At 42.1% G+C, this 18,937-nt stretch overlaps 1 protein-coding gene across 3 annotated transcripts in view; it reads left to right on the top strand.

The window, feature by feature from the left end:
• The first annotated feature begins 119 nt into the window (after nt 1–119).
• pacsin3 (protein kinase C and casein kinase substrate in neurons 3) overlaps nt 120–18,937 on the top strand; it is a 41,158-nt gene continuing 22,340 nt past the window's right edge. The window contains exons 1-2 of one of the 3 annotated variants that reach the window (XM_070554924.1): nt 120–288; nt 4,726–4,790. The gene's annotated coding sequence lies outside the window, so the exon portion shown is untranslated. Of the gene's footprint in view, nt 289–4,686; nt 4,791–18,937 lie in introns of all 3 variants that reach the window. The other 2 variants (XM_070554925.1, XM_070554926.1) reach the window with 2 other exon arrangements.

Genomic DNA, 18,937 nt, shown 5'->3' with positions numbered 1-18,937 from the left:
CTATATCCACGTCCCGCACCGGAAGTATAACTTTATTTTCACCAAGAAGAGCAGAAAGGAGTGATTTTTTATTGGTAACATTTGGTGTTAATGGCCGAAGGAGGGCAGCGACTCACCGCGGAGTGAGACGGGAGGATGTCGCAGTTTTAAAACAGGAAGCTAAGTCGGTGTTTCAGGAGGAATATCGGTGTTTGCTTTGGACAGAAGTGGTTCAGACAGGAGGAGAGGCAGCTTGTAGGACGACTCTGCGTTTCATTTAAACTGTTCCTGCAAAGAGGATCCAAACAGGTAAGTGACCTCACCTGCATGCTGTTGCCTCACATGCTGTCACCCAGAAAACCTGAAAGCTGGAAACAAGCACCCATCGAGTTTATCATGGTTTATTCAATGAATTAGTTCGTTGTTTTTTTCCCCAGGAAATCGTGTAAATAGAAATGAGGATAAGGAGCGTTAAAGCGGCTTTAGCTAATACCAGTTTTCACCACTAGGGGGCGGGAACAAACCCAATGGTTCCCAATTAGGATGCGTTGACCCCCAAGGGGGTCCTCATAATTTTGTCTATGGCGAGGTTGTGAGGTCATCCATCCATTTTCAGCCCCTTATCGGGTCATGGGGGTTACTAAGATCATATTTGTAAAAATACCTTTTATAATATCCCAATAACACACCCTATAGAACAATCAAAACTCTGTGTAAGAGGCAGACCTCTTTGACTCATTATGACTGTAAATGGTTTGTAATTATTTACTTTTAATTGTGTGCATGTAGTATAGAGTTGGGGTTGAGGGGCCCAATGTCAGCCAGGTCTACTTGATATCTTTATTCATCCCATATTTTCCAAGAAGTGATTGTTATTCTTGGTTGTTCCTTATTTTATTTCCTCTACAGCAGTTTTTTTCTTTGACTTTTTTCCAGTTAAAAACCTGAATATGAATAAGGGCGAAGTTAAACACAGAACAAACATACAAAAGACGGACATTTGGTCTTTGTCAACTTCTTCTTCTTTCAAAAGTGAATCCTAAAGGTCACATTTACTAGTGCTGCCAGATTGTGGCCTACCCACCAACCCAAAATATAATGTTTGAACACACAGCAACAAGATAAGAATGATGTGAATTATTTCAGGTAACACCTTGAATACTTTCTAGGCTGATTTTATTTTTCTTTCTATAAAATGTTTAATTTGTTTACATGTAAGGGGGCGGGGCCGAAAGCTCATACTGCAGCCAGCCAGTAGGAGACTCTCCCCTTGCGTCAGCTGAATTTTTTTTTGCATTATGTTCCTGTGCCTGTTTATAATGTTTTGCATATACTTAAACAGACTGGCTGTAGGGACGTAATTCAGAGTCAGAGCTAATCTGACACCTCAGATTTGTCCAGATGTTTACTCTTAAATCACCTTGCTGCTATCCATCCATTTTTATCCACTTATCCGGAGTCGGGTCGCGGGGGTAGTAGCCTAAATCGAGAGGCCCAAACTTCCCTCTCCCCAGCCACTTGGGCCAGCTCTTCTGGGGAAATACCAATGCGTTCCCTGGCCAGGTGAGAGACATAGTCCCGCCACCGTGTCCTGGGTCTACCTTTAGGCCTCCTCTCGGTTGGACGTGCCCGGAAAACCTCACCAGGGAGGCGTTCAGGAGGCATCCTGACCAGATGCCCGAGCCACGTCAACTGGCTCCTCTCGATGTGGAGGAGCAGCGAATCTATTCCGAGCCCCTCCCAGATGACCGAGCTTCTCACCCTATCTCTAAGGGAGAGCCCAGCCACTCTGTGGGGAAAATTCATTTCGGCCGCTTGTATCCGCAATCTCGTTCTTTCGGTCACTACCCAAAGCTCATGACCATAGGTGAGGGTAAGAACATAGATCAACCGGTAAATCGAGAGATTCGCCTTCTGACTCAGCTCTCTCTTCACCACGACAGACCGGTACAACGCCCGCGTCACTGCAGATGCAGCACCAATCCGCCTATCGATCTCACGCTCCAGCTTTCCCTCACTCGTGAACAAGACCCCGAGATACTTAAACTCCTCCACTTGGGGCAGGACCTCATCCCTGACCCGGAGAAGGCATTCTACCCTTTTCCGAATCAAGACCATGGTCTCGGATTTAGAGGAGCTTATTCTCATCCCAGCTGCTTTACACTCGGCTGCGAACCGCTCCAGCGAAAGCTGAAGATCACGTTCTGATGAAGCCAACAGGACCACATCATCTGCAAAAAGCAGAGACCTGATCCTCAGGCCACCAAAACGGATGCCCTCCACACCTTGGCTGCACCTAGAATCCCTGTCCATAAAGGTTATGAACAGAATCGGTGATAAAGGGCAGCCTTGGCAGAGTCCAACTGTCACTGGGAACGAGCCCGACTTACTGCCGGCAATGCGGACAATGCTGTGACACCAGTCATACAGGGACCTAACAGCACATATCAGAGGCCCTGGTACCCCATACTCCCATAGTACCCCCCACAGGGCCCCCTGAGGTACACGGTCAAACGCCTTCTCCAAATCCACAAAACACATGTAGACTGGTTGGGCAGATTCCCACACACCCTCTAGGATCCCCCTAAGGGTATAGAGCTGGTCCAGTGTTCCACGGCCAGGACGAAAACCACATTGCTCCTCCTGAATCTGAGGTTCGACAATTCGATGGACCCTCCTCTCCAGAACCCCTGAATAGACCTTACCAGGAAGGCTCAGGAGTGTGATCCCCCTGTAGTTGGAACACACCCTGCGGTCTCCCTTTTTTAAATAATAAGGGAACCACCACCCCGGTCAGCCATATGTTCAAATATAAATTTTCCAGATTTTTCTGTGCTGTATATATTTGTTTAATGCATTAATGACCTCGCTCGTGTGTGAGGCAGTGGGCAGGACTCCTGTTGAACGAGACCTTTTGGCTTCACACTTGAACAGAAGTAGTTGGAGACATTCAGTCTGGTTACCAGTGAAGTTGTTGATTCACGGTCGGACTAAAGGACTAATGAGTCGAGGGTATACTGCCACTTTGTGCTGATGCAAAGTGCTTCTTAAAAAATGAAAGTGAATGATTAAGGTTTTTTACTTCCATCACTGGTGAACAGAAAGTGCTAAACGAGACGTCCAACATGTTTGCTGCGAGTATGGAATGTTTCCGATTCACAGCTGTTGTTTTTAATCGCTGGCTCAACAATTAGAAACAAATTAGGAGAAATCCTTTTGAACACCGTCCACAGTTGAAGGATTTCTCCTTCCCTTTGTTGCTACTCGTTTGTTCTGATTGTAAGCCAACAGCAGAATTAGTCAATTAGCCGAATCGATGTTTGTGTCCCAAGAAAATGCAGAACTAGCAGAACATTTAGCTGAAGCCACAGATGCATTCGTCAGTCCTCTGATTGCACAACGATGCTGTGATGTTGGAAACCGCTAAGCTGCCCTGGTTGCTGCGTTAGGTCGGTATGAACAAGTTTTCTTCAGATTAGGTTTAAACCCTAAAGGTTTGCTTCTAAAACCCCTTTAACCTCTACCCAGTCTGTCATCTCTTCTCTGATTGGCTCAAACCCAAAAGAAAAAATGAAAAATGCATTCAGGTGATTGGTTAGCAGCATTTCTCAGAGTGCTCCTGTGCAGTTACGTCACATCTTCAACTATTTTTAGATCAATTAAATACAAATACCTTAGATATTATACTGGATATTTGATGATTAGAACAAGTTTTTTTCATATATTTTTGATGAATTTGATGGTTCAAGTGACATTTTAATTGCTTAAAAAAATAAAGCAAAGAAACTTCAGCGACAAAAGCCAAAATAATCTGCCATTTTTATGTGTTTCAGATAGGTTATAGATTTTTTTAAAGTATAAAACTTCCCAAAATGACCAAAATCTGAGTATGTTTCTTCTAAAAGACACAGAAAATAAACCAATATTTCTGCATTCTGGGAAACATTTTCATTTATTTTGTATATTTCTATACAAAACAAATTAAAATCTTCAGATTTTATGAAAATAGTTGCATTGATAAAATCACAATAAATCACATTGCTGCACATTTCTGCAGGAATGTGCAGCTTTGTTAGGCCAGATGCGAGCAGGATGAGAAGCAGGATCTGCAGATTAATCCCTGTTGTCTGCAGCATGCAGCGTTGATACAGCTGTAGGGTTCTTTCCAGGCTGGTGGGAGGCGGTGCTAGCCCAGTTTAGCTGCACTGTTGTGGTTCTGGTCAGAAAACAACTGTGTGTGTGTGTGGGAATAAAGCTGTGTGAGTCGGTGTGGAGTTTGCTGCTCCTCCTCTCCCTGTGACCTGTGTTCATTTCCACCTGTCTCATCCTAAGGACTGTCCATTGATTGCTTGTTAGTTAGACCAGCAGCATGTTGAGCTGCTGGCAGCATTTCTCCAAGTCCTGATGGGAACATTGATTCCATAACAGTGTGTATGTTTCTGTGGTGCCTGATCCTTTTATAACCTGTTACATATATTAACATAAATGTGAACTAGCTGCTCTGAGCCCCTCTGCAAGGCCCTGCTGGTCTCTGGAGGCGTCATTAAGTTTTCACCACAGACTACATGTGTGGCATTTCACCGTGACCTCCGGTATGTGCCACCCTCCAGCCAGCACCGAGCCTTACAGCAGGGGGACATCATTTAACTGCTTGCTGCTGCTTCTCTGACAAGCCTCTGTGTTTTTTCCTTCACTCTTGCTTCTGAGGTGTCTTCCTCTCTCCGTCTGTCCCACGTTACCTCTCAGGCTGGAAGAGAGAAAGGCTGCCCTCTGACTGAACATCTGTCCATCTCTGTTTTCGTCTCTATAAGGTAAGTTCTGCTGCTTCTTGCTTGGCTTGAACCCCTTGGGTGAGATGTTTGTTGTGTTTTTTCTGTTCCTACTCATGTTTGTTGTTGTCCTGCACCTTAAACAGGTTATGTTTTTGATGCATTTGTGTGTTTTGCACCCAAACCTTTAGTTTACAGCTGCTTACGTTGAGCGCTTGCGAGTCTCTTCTCAAAATCATGATTTGTTCCTAATTATTCTTTCAGTTTTTGTTTCACAGAACTCTTGTCTCAAAATGTTCAATTACTTGTTTTATTATTTCAGATTTTTTTTATGAATAAGTTGATTTTGGTGAACAATTATAGTAAAACTGCTACTGACTCTCTTTGCATTGATTGGTCTAATTTATCTGTGAATCTAAATGATACATTTAAATCCTAAATGTCACTGTACAGCGACACTAGCTATAGCATGCCAATGCTAAACAAAGGACTCAGACTCGTGTTTTATTACTGAGCTCTGTTTATTATAATAAAACATGACAGTCAGCTGAAACTGTGGAGAAAAAATGGTTCAAACTAAATAACAGGAGATGTTCAGAAAGTTTGGAAGCCTGTGTTCATCATGTGTTCATAAGTGAAGCGCATCTCATCTGCGTTAGCGTGCTTTTAAACAGATAGTCACTCAGAATATTTAACTGAGGATGTGTTTATACCCAACATCAGCCTCCTTAAACTCAAACCAGGTGTGTTTAACTGATGTCACCCTGTCTTCTTTAAGAGCACGTCCCCATCCACCTACTGCAGAAACAGCTGCTGCGTTCACAGAAACAGGGATCCATGCTGCTAACCGGCAATGAATCTGCGTGTTTCCAGTACAGACTAGAACATGTTTGTCGAATGATTTGTGCAGTAATCAGATTTTTATTTTATTCTGGATTAGATATTACAGAAACGGGAACGGCTTGCTGTCATATTTAAAAGCCGGCACTCATTAATTAGACCGTCATTTTTTAAGTCAGTTAGTCCAAACGACGATGGGGAGACTCGCTAGCTGTTGCACACGTGTGCAGTGGGCGTTATTTTACTCCAACAATCCGAATGGCTGTGTACATGCACGTCGATCGGAATGAGGATCGGAGAAAACCACCTCTCTCAATTGAATTGAAATTTCATTCTGATCGGGCCGAATTGGATCAGAACATTCCGACTGACATGTTTACATGCAGAATTATTGATCTGATTAATTGTGCCCATGTAAACGTGGCCAGTGTTATTTTAACACTGAATCTTTTAAACTAACAGCCACATCTTTTTTCCTAACATTTTAGGTAGAACGTGTTTTACTTCCCCAAACAATCCTCCACACTACTCACGGACACACAAAAATAAAGCTAACAAATCTTTTCACTATGGAGAATCGAGAAAACCGGAACACACAGTGACTTTATTCGGGCTACTGTTTGGGAAATACTGGCATGATATTTATTATTTTTCCTTTTTACAAGGTGAAAGACTCATTGAAGCATCGAGTCTCGTTTGCAAGAATGACCTGGTCCAGGAATGCAGGATGAAAATAACACAAGGAGTTACACAAAATCGTGAATTACAGCAAACAGCAGTTAAATATGCTTTCATTAAAGCACGTTTGGGATCATAATGTGTAAAGCTGTTATAATCTTTTTCTTGATCTCAAAAGTGTTGTAAACTGACCCAGTGAAATAATTTCAGTTTTCATTCATTCTGAAGGTTACTCTAATAAGCTGGAGCAAAAACATTAAAAGCTCTTTAACCCAATTTTAATCTGGTTCTAGGGTGGCATCACTAGAACTCAGACCAGGACAGTTTTGACTGTTTTGCAGATACACACTTGGCAAAGTAGGGCTCCGGTCGAGGAGAGACTTAAAAACAAAAGACATCTAATGAGTAAAGTTGTGAGTATACAGAAAGGGCAAAGAAGCTGCTGTGTACAGAGAGCAGTGATAAAACGTTGTGCCCTGATGCATTGAGTCCAGTTCCTTCAGTTAGGTTGGTGGTCGCTGGAAAAAGTGGTAATGACGTGTTACCGACATCACCAAACTGTCCAAGCATTAACCTGAACCATAGAAAATACATTATAACCATTTTGCTGCCTCGCTCATTTTGCCTTACCCCGGCTTTCCACAGGAGCCGTCAGCAGCACGTCATAGCTGCTGATAGGAACCGCTGTGGTCAACAGAACCTTTTCCACTGAAGCCGTCAGCAGCGCGAGTCGGCCGCGTCTCAGGAGCAGCATGTCGCTGCCTTTACGCGCCGGTTCTATTTTCTACGCGCGACGCCTCTGAAACGGGTCAAGTTCGACATTTTTGGTGAAGGAAAGACAGGAAATCGGACGCGGAAATGGAGAGAAGCTCCCGAGATTTTCAGAATAAAGAACGTACTGCTTTCCGGTTGCTTTACTTTTAAAAACAGTTACTAACTGTGCGTCCCCGTGAGAAGTTATCACCTAGCTAGCGGTCTCCTTTGTTTTTCAGGTCCGTATTGGCGATTATAAAACGGACAGAACATAAAACACAAACAATGTTGTAGTTTTCTCCTGCTTGTTGTTGTGTTTACTGACGAAGTCACTCGTGTGACTTCGTGCTCGGTCGGTGACAGCTGCTCCCCTGCTGCTTCACGTCTCGTGGGAAGGGCCAAGCAGCAGCTTACGCGAGCAAGACGTGCTGCTGCAGTAACGTGCTGCTGACAGCTCCTGTGGAAACCCGGGGTTAGTTCACCTGGAAATACCTCCACACTATTGACATAGGCCCTTCTCTGCTTCCTGCTGCTTAGTCACACAATTAATACTTTGTTCAAATCATTACTTCACATGGTCTGCCGTTTCTCTTTTAAGTGGCTCGCATTCACCTCATGGTGCATTACCATCGCTTACTGAGTAAGGCCTAATTTAGACTTGTCCGTCAGAGGGAGAGACGATCACGCATTGACACAGACGTTTTGCTCTCGGATTTCTCCGTCAGCCGGGGATTGTTGCAAAACAATTCCAACGCCAGGACGACAGAGGGCGTAGCGCTAAATTGAGGTATCCTGCCACCATTACAGTCACGTATCCGGTTCACAACGATGTATCTACGATTGTGTTTACATTGTTTTAATGTATTTCATAGATTTTTTAACACAAATACATTCGTCCCTCATTCCTCTCCACCTCTTCACGCGATCTGCAACTTTAAACCCACATTTCTCGTCTTTTCCGTCCACGAATAAAATGCTTGCTGCAAATTGTTGTACTCCTTCAGTCACGGGTGAATAAACGTTGATATTTTCAGACTTTTTCCGCGATGCGTTCTTCAATCTGTTCTGTGTTTGCAGTTAAACATCTTTTTATTTTTTAAGGGGGAAAAGGCGGAGCTGTTGATGAATATACAGGAAGCGGTATCCTGACCAATCACAAGCTTCCGTCTCTTTCGACGGATAGTTGAAAATTGGGGAATGTCTCCATCACCCTCTGTGAGCCCGTTGAGCCCCCTTCAGACAGGCCATGAAAAACGGAAATGTTCAGGACTCTGTCCGTAAGACCTTTCTGTCTGAATACAAACATCCGGATAACATGTTCCGGAATTTATCCGGACGAAGCCCCTAGTAACAGGTCCGGAATTGTTACGGACAGGGTGGCTGCTTCAGACTGGTGAGGTAAAGTTCCGGACAAGAGGGAGGGGGAGGAGGAGGGGACCGGAGGACGCTGTGCGCACCTATACAGCCCGCTGCTGTAGCATGCGGCGAACCACGGCAGCTCGCCTCCTACGGTACAGTCTAGACGCGCGACGGAGCGCTTCACACCGCTTCAGTGATTCCTTTAACCATTGAGCTTCATCATCCAGGTCTCCTATGCATCTTCGTGTGCGCAGAATTATGCTTAAGCGCCTCGTGATTTTTATCTTGAGAGGCGCTATAGAAATGATATTTTCTTCTTCTTCTTCTTCTTCTTAACATGAGTCCGATTCTCTCTCCCCCCACCACCCCCCGCCGCCGTCAGACATCTGGAACTTTTCCCTGCTGTGTGAACGCAGCCGAAAGGACAAGTTCCGGTACAAAAGTGGTGTGTCTGAAAACACAGTTCCGGTTAAAAACCGGATTGAATTGTCCGCAAATGTTCCAGAATGTCAGTCTGAAAAGGGCTTGGAGAGCTCTTGTGTCGACGCATAATGGCATTGCATATAAATTCGGCTTTAGTGTTTGTGCTCACAGTGTTGAAGGGAAACTCAGCTGAGGTGTTCCACAGGACTATTTGGTCCCATGCTATTGAGATTCAATCCTAATGAAAAGTGATCTGATGTTGTTGCAGACGATTTCCTAATTAGAGGTAAATGGAATGATAGAATATCAGGAATTATATAATAATGTTTAATGTAAGTTAATTCTAATGAAATACAAACAAAAGTTTAAAACAATGGATGTTCAGGACCGTTTTAACATAACGCCGATAAGTAGAGCTCAAATTGAACTTTGCATACTATTCAAACATTTCTGAACGTTGTTTTCCAAATATGAACTGTTAGTCTGGTGGATTAAACTGAAATCATTTATTGTGCTCATTAAATTTGGTATTTTATTTAACAATGGGCCATGTTGCACTGACTGTTCAATCATAATACCAAATACAAATGTTGAAATCTATAGAACACTCATATAAAATCAACATTTAAATTCAGCATTTCATAAAGTCACTTATTCAACAATAAGTTATGTCATAGCTTCCACTAATTACATTCCACACATATGAAATGATTATTAGCTTATTAGCGCTTGTTAAGTTTGTTTAGATCTTGACTATTTTCTGTGTGACTTTTTGTCTAGATGCAGAAATAATTATTACACCAAGATGTTTATTAATCAAAGATTTTCTTTAAAACTTAAACTTTTTTTAAAGTAGGATAGACTCATGTGGTGACTCGAGTTTTTCACTGATCCTTAAACACTAACTTTGTTTTTTTTAACTGAGGAACTATCCAGAATTCAGTTACGTAACACAAGTGTAATGATTTCTGTGTTTGTTGGCAGTTGACTCAAATGTAGCTTGTTTACGTCCCACATCCTTTTATAAATGATCCCGACTAACCTCTGTGAGTTATTATTAGACACGCAGGTTTCAGTGATACGTGTTTTCAGCTTGAAGCCGTTTTACCACCAACATGACTCACCTGCTGATCAGCTCGGATGCCAAAAGCTGCCAAAAACGCGTATTGTTGTGAGATCTGTCAATCGATCAGTCAGTCAAAGCTTTATAAAGCGCCTTGCGCGACCCTGTCGGGAAGCCCAAGGCGTGTATGTGGAAGCAAAGGGCAACCCCTCCCCCTTAAAATATCCAATCCAACGTCGTGTCACAGGTTTTTAAGTTTCATTTTACACAAAAAGCTGAATTAAACCAACATGGAGGATACACACACACACACACACACACACACACACACACACACACACAGCAGAATGAACAAATGTATAACTCAAACATCTTTTAAACATCAGTGGTGTTTAGACCAGGGTGTGCGTGTGTTTACATGGCTGACATCTGTAATTTGAGACAATGAGACACCTGACAGACCAAATGTCACCTTTTGACCAGAGTGAGCTGAGCAGTGGTCTGCTGCATTACACATTTAATGCCAAATTTTTTAGCCAAACATCCAGAAAACATCTGCAGTTCAGGACAAAAACATTTCAGGAAGTGTTGCAGGTACATAGTTTTCCTAATTAATTAATAATTCTGATCAGAACGGAGAGGAAATAGCGCCAGCTCTCCCACAGCAAACCTATTCTATGACTATTTCTGAGTTTAAAGATGTTCTATATTGATATTGGATATCATTCAAGATTAGACATACTACACAAATTTGTCTCTTGAGATATTAGTTTGCATTGTACAGCTCCAGTATCACAATTAGATAAATTACAAACATAATTTATTAATTGTCCAACCTCTACAAAGGTTTTCCTTTTCAAATCACATTTATAAAGATGGAATTTTGAGTACCAAGTATTTTATTGAAATGTTGCATTCAGTAAATCTTCCACGGTGCAGGTTTTAGAGTAGTCCCAGTACATAACAAATGTAATATTGATGTGTTTTCTGTATGAGTTGTAGTTTTAGTGCAATAAACCTAGTTCTAGTTGTGTTATTAGTCGAGGTGCACTTTCCCAAAATTCTAAAAATTTCTCCTTGCATTTTTTGAATCCATGTGGTTTTTGACACTAATTCAGGAAAAACAGATTAGGAAACGGCAGGATTTTTTGTTAAGGAGCGATTCAAGGGGACCTCCTGTCTCCCCAGAACTCATTTGAACCTCTGAATGAATTAGACTTCTGTTTAATGTGATTGTGGGTAGAATAAATCTGTCCTTCAGCACCATTGTTGTTGTTTTCTTTGTAAATTTAGATTTGACCCATCACCCGAGAGACTAAACCAAAGTTGGGTTTTATTTCGCCACAGTGGTTTATTTTTACCACCAAAAATCTCTTTAGAATCATCGGAGATCCTTTTAGAACATCAAGCCTCCTGTTTCACCAGGACAGACCACAGTGATCTGGTTCTGTTGGCAGCAGTGAAGCATTTCTGACTGTGTTTAGAGTTTTAAACCTCCAGGCCATCATGTGCACCTACAGCACAGATCTTCCCATCCTGAAACGTTGCTGGAATGCAGAGGAGCTTATAGCGGCGGGCTCATGTGGGCCTTCACATTCTTTATATGATGGAGCGTACAGCTCCGCCTGGCCACAGGGAAACTGTTCATTTACATTAATCAGATTAATGGTTGTGAGTTTTCCACTGGAGCTTATGAAGTCTGGACCAGCCTCTCTATCCGCCACTCCCTCCTCTTCCTCCTCATCGGCCTGACCCACTTTTCAATAAACCAGCAGCCAGCGTCTCCGTCTGCCTCACTGCAGCTCAGTTATCAGGCTGGTTTTAGATGCACCTCTCTTTAGATCCCGCACCAAATAAGATGATTTAACGTTTTCTCTTCATGTTTAGCCAGAATTTAACTATTCAATAAAGTGAGGCACAGATAATCATTCAGCACAGCAATTAGAAAAAATACAGAACAGTTAGACTTTGTCATGTGTGCAGTGTTGTTGCATTTCATCTGAAGTCAGTAGGTTCAGTGAGGTTCTGGATCAATCTTTTGGATGTTTTGCGGTGGTAGATGTTTTTATACCACCACTTTATTTAGTAGTGTTCGATCTGCGTTCAGTCTACAAAAATCAGTGCTCTAAAACAACGTGTGGTCTGAACTACCAGTTTAGATATAAATGATAAATGGCCCGCACTGGTATCGCGTCTTTAAGAGTCAGAGGACTCCAAAGCTCTTTACACTACAGTGTATCATTCACCCATTCACACACCGATGGTGATGAGCTACACTGTAGCTAGGGTTGGGCGATGGGACGAATGAATCGACGATGGGCTGAGCCATTACAGTTGTTTTTTTACAGGAGGCGGTTTGTTTATTTGTTTGCCCATGAGTTAGTTGGTTATTGACAAATATTTTACACGTTACGCACAGAGAACTTCGCAGAGATAACCATTAAGAAAATATCTCCCATCAGCGCATCTGAGCCTTTTCCCACCTCCTCCTCCTCTCGTTGCTGACAGTGTGCACGCGAGTGGTGCGCTGAGGAGGAGCACAAGCTGCAGATGGCCACTTCAGGTTTACGCTGAGCGGGTGAAATGTTCCTACTTTTAATTGAAATCGTTTGATTGCATTGTTTATGTTACTGGGACACTCTGGCCAGCTTGTTTGGACTAAATATTAATTAAAATGAATGGAAATGTAACGAATGATTATTATTTTTAAAATAAAAGTGACAAGGATAAATGGATCCTGTGGCCTCTGGCAGCGAGCAAATGCTGCCTCCTTAGTGTGTGTCCAAACACAGCAGTGATTAAATCCATTTTCTACTCATAAAAGATAGAAGCCCAGTAGTGAAAACACATTTTCATTAAATAGAATACCACGATGGTGGGCGCCACAGGGAAACAAATACGAGGCTTCTTTTTAACCGTGTTTAATATGAGCCGTTTATACGCCACTCTACCAAACTACAAATACAAAATTAAACAAAAAGAAAAATCTTCATTTCTTTTCCAGCAAACATATGTGCTACGCTTGTATAAAAAAATCAATGTTTTGGGCTTCTTCTGTGTTCGCAAATCAGTCCATGTGTCATGTGTCACATGCACGAATACATCGTCATCGTCTTTTTTTTTTTCTTTTTTTTGGACTGACGATTGGCGGTGGGAAAAACAAATCGCCCAACCCTAATTGTAGCCACAGCTACCCTGGGGCACACTGACAGATGTGAGGCTGCGTAACCGGTCCCTCTGACCACCACCAGTAGGCAAGGCAGGTTAAGTGTCTTGCCCAAGGACACAACAGCAGAATTCTCTGCTTGGAGCTGGAATTAACCCTACAACCCTCCTTTGAAAGGGGTGGGTCAGATTTAGTTTTCAGCTTGGATGTTTATCCTTCTACTATTCACGTCTGTCGGCCCTGAAGCCCAGCTGTTCGGATCTGGAATGTAAACTGATTGTTTGCACAAATAAACTCTGGAAACACGGTTCTCAGCTTCCTGACACGATAAAGTGGAGGTGAGGCATCTTTTAATCTCCACTAGAGTTCTGGATGTACCGTGGTTCTTGAATGGGAGGTACTGACCTGTAGTAATCATCCCTTCAACTTGAACTCCATTCACATTTGACCATCTGATTCAAGCCACATTTATTGGACAGCGTCAATAAAACAGTTGTAAATTGATTATTATGATGTTTCCAATGTAGTTCGGCATCAAGGTTGATTTTCAGCTACTTGTTATACTTGTTGAAATGTTTAAAGTTCAAAAGATGTAAATAAAACTAAATGCACACAGAGTTGTCAAATATTTTGTTTTTAAAACAATTATATGTGTTTGCTGTTGATGGGAAATGTATCTTGTGGTTATAAGGCTTTAAAATATTTAGTCTTTGCTTCTGGTCTGAATGGTATGAACTATTTCATGTTTGTAACATGAACAGAAAATGGGTCACTTGAATATTTTGTTTGCTCAGTGTGTTTAAGGCTGTGAATTTTGCAGGTACTCTATTTTCAGCTTGTAGTTCTTTATCCTGCTAATGAGGTCCGTCTGTCTGAGAACAAACGGCTTAATCCGTTGCTGCTGTTCTGTAGCTGCAGTGTGGTAAATACACACACATGCACGCATTCTCGTCTTGCATTCATCGTGAGGAGCTTCATTGACTTCTATTAATTTTAGTGACCGGATTGTTCCTAACCCTAACTTTAACCATAACCAGTCTATTGCTAACCCTAACCTTAACTAAAACTAAGAGTTCTGTAACATTGTACCAAAGCGATGCAATGCTTCACTACTAATGTCCTCAGTTTACAGGTGAAAAGTTTGTCATTGGTCATCACTTTGATACACACACACACACACACACACACACACACACACACACACACACACACACACACACACGTCTCAGTGTTTTATTGTTTAAAGAGCAAGTCACACCCTACCAGAGTCTCATTCCACTCCCATTTCCAGTTTGAAGAATGCCCCAGACATCATAATGTCCCAGCTAAGGTCATACTGTACATTTTAGCCAATAGCAATGGCAGATTTAAATTCAAATGCAGTGCAGAGTTTTTAACCTGAAGATGGACAGTTTGACAGAATATTTACATTTTCACTAAAATGTACAAAAGTGGCAAATTATTGACTACACGTGCCCACAGCACAATTACACTCATTTATATACATTATCGGCAAAATTAGTTGGTATGGGGGTGACTTGCTCATTAAATAGTAACAGGATTGCTAATTGAAAACACTTTGCATTGTGGCAAAAAAAAAATCCAAATTTGTTTCTGTTAAATTGGATGTTTTCATGATTTTATTACGGTTTAAATTTTTACTACAGTTGTTTTTAGTTTTTTTTTTTCTCTCTTTACTTTTTGCAATTTTTACCAAAGAATGCATCTACGTTATCTAGAGTATTTCTTTGACAACAACTGGACTTTTGTTATCGTGGTTACGTTTTGCCCCTCATTCATGAGGCGTCTTTGGTTCAGAAACATGGGTTAAAGTATCAAGCTTATAATTTATAAGAAACAATCACACTGATGCAGCAGTGAGGTCACTGACAAGGCCATAAAGCTCACATAAGTCCCTAAGGATAAAAGTATCTGCCCAATGCATAAACATTGTTCTTACAATTTGTAATCAAACAATCACACTTATAGGGCACTAAGGTCACTAATGAGGCCTTCAAGGTCATTGGTCTCTGGCCCTAACCTCTATTCAATGCCCTGTTTGTGTTGTCAATGCTGACAATCCCAACAAGTGCCGAATGATGCCCACATGCTCCTTTTTGTTCACGTCCCAAGGTGTTAGTTTTTGTGCCTATGGAGATGAGTCAAGGCTGCACTGTGTCGGTCTCTGGTGGCCTCTTACCTTTATCTTTCTACCAAAGGAGAATGTAACAACGAACTTACCCCTCAGGTCAACAACAAACTACTTAAGAGGGTCAGACTGTCAGATGGGACCCTGTAGAAGAGGTGCAAATTTAGGAGGTGTACGAAGAGAGTTCAGTTTTGTAGGAGAGGCGAAATGCAAGGCAGGTACAAGTCTAAAGGGTGCTCTCAGAAAAGCTGGGTCTTCCAAGAGTTTATTGAATACACAAGGGGACCAACCGTGTTCTGGTTGGTAGATATTTATGCTTCAGACCCACGTTTCAGAACTGAAGAAGCCTCTTGGATGAGAGGTTAAATGTCTTTAAAGACCAAGTTCACTCATTTTTCAACACATTTGCAGTGGGCGTCAGACAGACGGCTTCAGTCGGAGGCTTGTTTCCTCCTCAGTATCCATCAGGATAATGAGTCGCGACTGCGGGAATCCCCAGTTGGCTGATTCTACCTGCCAGTCAGAGGCTCCCCTAATGGTAGACGTGAATTTGAGCCCGCGAATCAGTCGGCAGTGGGTGTGTTGGACCAGTTCAGTCCAAAGCAGACCGCCTTGGGGCTGAAAAAACGAGCGGTTGCGTGCAGAAAAATTCAAGGCTACCCAGGTGGAAACACTCTGTACCTAGTCCAAGCTGAGTAGAGCCAATGCCGTAGAAGCACTATGTAATGGTCCTGGTGGAAACGGCCCTTTTAACCTGCTTTGTGAAGGATGGCCTGTGACAAAACGTTGGCAGATGGACAACATGTCCAAGTCGTCCTCATTCTAACATCACCCATTTCTAGAAGCACCAAATTATAGTTTATCCTTCTGACTTGATCTAAAACACACCTCCATTTATTAACTCAAAACTCAAAAAAACTGAATGTTTGAGTGTGTTTTTAAACCAAACATCATTGGTCTGAATGTGTCCAGCTCTCAGGAGCTGTTGCCGTGACTCCTGCATGAGAATTTCTGTCTGATTCTTCAAACGGAGATCCTCCATTTCAGAGAAGTCCACTTGAATAAATGAATATCCCTTTAAAACTGGAACAGAACCGGTTGGGCAGCATCCTCTGTCTGTAAGGATGTTTAATCTCTGAAAGAGCAGTAATTAGTGATGCGGAGTGGTTTTTACCTCGTATCCCAGCATGCTGGTGGCAGATGCCTCAGCAGCTGTTGGCATATTTGCGACTCTTCTGTGAACGATGCACACACTCGTCCCTCTGTAAGAATTACCTGCCTTGTCTGAAGCGTGCTGTGTGTTTCCTCACTCATCTCCTCAGACCCAGCACAACCATCCACACACCCACAAACAATTACTGATTAAGCCTTTTTAAAATTACTAATGAATTTTCTCTTGTTGGCACCAGCGAGTGCTCACTTTTCTTTCTGCCTCTGGCTGCAGAACTCGTAAAGATCAGTGGAGTTTATTTACAGTCTCTTGCACATTGTTCCCTGCAGAGCTCACCAAGGTTACGCCTCGACGCTGCATCTTGTTTAGCTCCTGCTTGCTCCCTGCACTGATTTACTGGGAGTCTGCTAGGCATTTGCAGTGGAAAGGAACATTGTGAAACTGGGAGGAGGAAAACTAACCAGGAACTTCTCACATTCTTGTCAAGTTGGGCCTTGTAGGACACAGTCCTGTTTAAAGAGAAAAGCAATTCAGATCTTTGGACACAAATAAAATGTCATAACTTTTTATAAAGTTCACTGTTGTGAACAGTTTCTATCAGCTAACCAAAAAAGACTGTAGAGTTGCATACTACAGCATTTGTAATTTGATTATTTGGATTTTGTATATTTTAATTTGATCATAGTTTTCTGAGTGCTTATTCCTACTATATTTATTGTAATCTGTTTAATTTGCCTATTAGCTATTCAGTTCCACAGTGTTTGTGTTGTTAGACGGTTATAACGAGTATTCAGCCCTCCAGCTTATAATAGCATATTTATACAAGCAGATGTCAAACCAGCACTTAAGTAGCTGAAAAATATGTGGCATAAGCCTTCTTCAAATTACACCCCAGCATACACAGTTATTATCTTAGTTTCTTTTTTATGTACTAACTTTAGTATGTATAATTTTAGGGCATGTGAAGGTCTTCTAATAGATTTCTGACCACAAAGCTCACACAGAAGGAAAGCTCAGTTAAATCAGAATCTCACTGGGCTGCAACCATCTGACCGGTTTCACACTGGAAGCATCAGCGGCGCAAAACAGCAGCGGAACGGTTTACTTGCGAACTTCAAAGTGGTCCATTTCACGCCGGGAGAGTCTTGGCCGCGGTACGGCTTCCTCGCTGTGCTCATCGCTGGACTGTCGAGATCACAAAAGGCAACATAAGCGAGGCCCTGTTGAGAACCCTATGAAACATCCTCTCCTGGTCCTCTGCAGCAGATGTCCTACATGTTTCAGGGCTCTCCTGATCACTGAGAGCCATCCCCAGCCTGTTTTAGTTGTTCTCCTGATCCAACACACCTGATTTGAGTCAGTGGTGATTAACAGGCTTCAGAAGAACTTGATGACCTGCTGAAGAGGTGATTTAACCACTGAATCAGGTGTGTTGTAGCAGAGAAACAACTAAAACGTGCAGGGCAGTGAACCATGAGGAGCACAGATCCTCACTGGTTTTTGGGGATTACAGGGTATCCGCGGGTCCTTAAAAAGTCTTAAAAAGTCTTAAATTTGCTTTTCCAAATTTAAGGTCTTAAAAATCCTTAAAAATGACAAATAATCCTTAAATGCAGTTTCCAAAGGTCTTAAATGACCACAAAGACCCAATAAAAAAGATTCTTTAATTTCTATAAAATTTTCATGAATGTCTAGTTAGTGTTCAGCTTTTTTGTGTATGATATTGGCGTAAGCGAAACCATACACATTCAGTTGGTTGTGAAAGGGGGCTATTTTTAGATGAGCACATTAGCTGGTTAAGCTAGTGGGCGCTTGCGCCATGGGGAAGTGCAAGTTTAATGGTAACTGGATGGCTAATCCCACGTTTGCGAAGTGGTTAGCACCGTTTCCAGGCAATAGCTGGAAATTATAGCTTAAATTTGGTCAAAGTGGCCTTAAAAAAGGTCTTAAAAAGTCTTAAATTTGGCTCCCTTAAACCTGCAGATACCCTGGATTAGCTAGATTCACATTTATGTTTATACATTCGGCTTTTGACTGTTCACCTGTGTTTGACCAACGACCTGCAGTCACAACCAAATGCTTCATTTCTTGGTGCATATTTTAGGTCCTGCAAACACTTTGTCATTTAAAATGCATTTAAATCTTGATTTTATAATATAAAATAAGTTGATTGCACAGCAGAGGAGTACTGCATCTGTTTTAGATCAACTGGAATATCTCTTTACAGCTACATTTTCAGAGAAACGGATACCTTTTCAAGTCTGCAAACTGCAGTTCAACAATACATAACTGATTATCGTAGAAGCACAACATCCTCGCTGCAAGTAATGCCTAACTGGGTTATTAAATGCTGCACCTTTCATACAAATTCTGAGGAAGGTTTCCTACGATCACTAGTTTAATTCACCAGTCATAGCATCAGAGCTGCACTGCTAAGGAAAAATGTTCCTTCAGGTCATGTTAAACGTCGTCTTTGTTCTGCCGTCACATGCAGTTCTGCTCAGCCCTGTAGCTCATGATGGACAGGTGGTTGAAGCTTCATTAATGCTTTCTTCTGTGTCCTGATGCATCATCACACAGGATCCTG

Source organism: Nothobranchius furzeri, chromosome 9 (assembly GCF_043380555.1).
Source record: "Nothobranchius furzeri strain GRZ-AD chromosome 9, NfurGRZ-RIMD1, whole genome shotgun sequence".
NCBI classification, from domain to species: domain Eukaryota; kingdom Metazoa; phylum Chordata; class Actinopteri; order Cyprinodontiformes; family Nothobranchiidae; genus Nothobranchius; species Nothobranchius furzeri.
The sequence above is the reverse complement of the archived record's forward strand: the minus strand, read 5'-3'. Positions and strand labels throughout refer to the sequence as shown.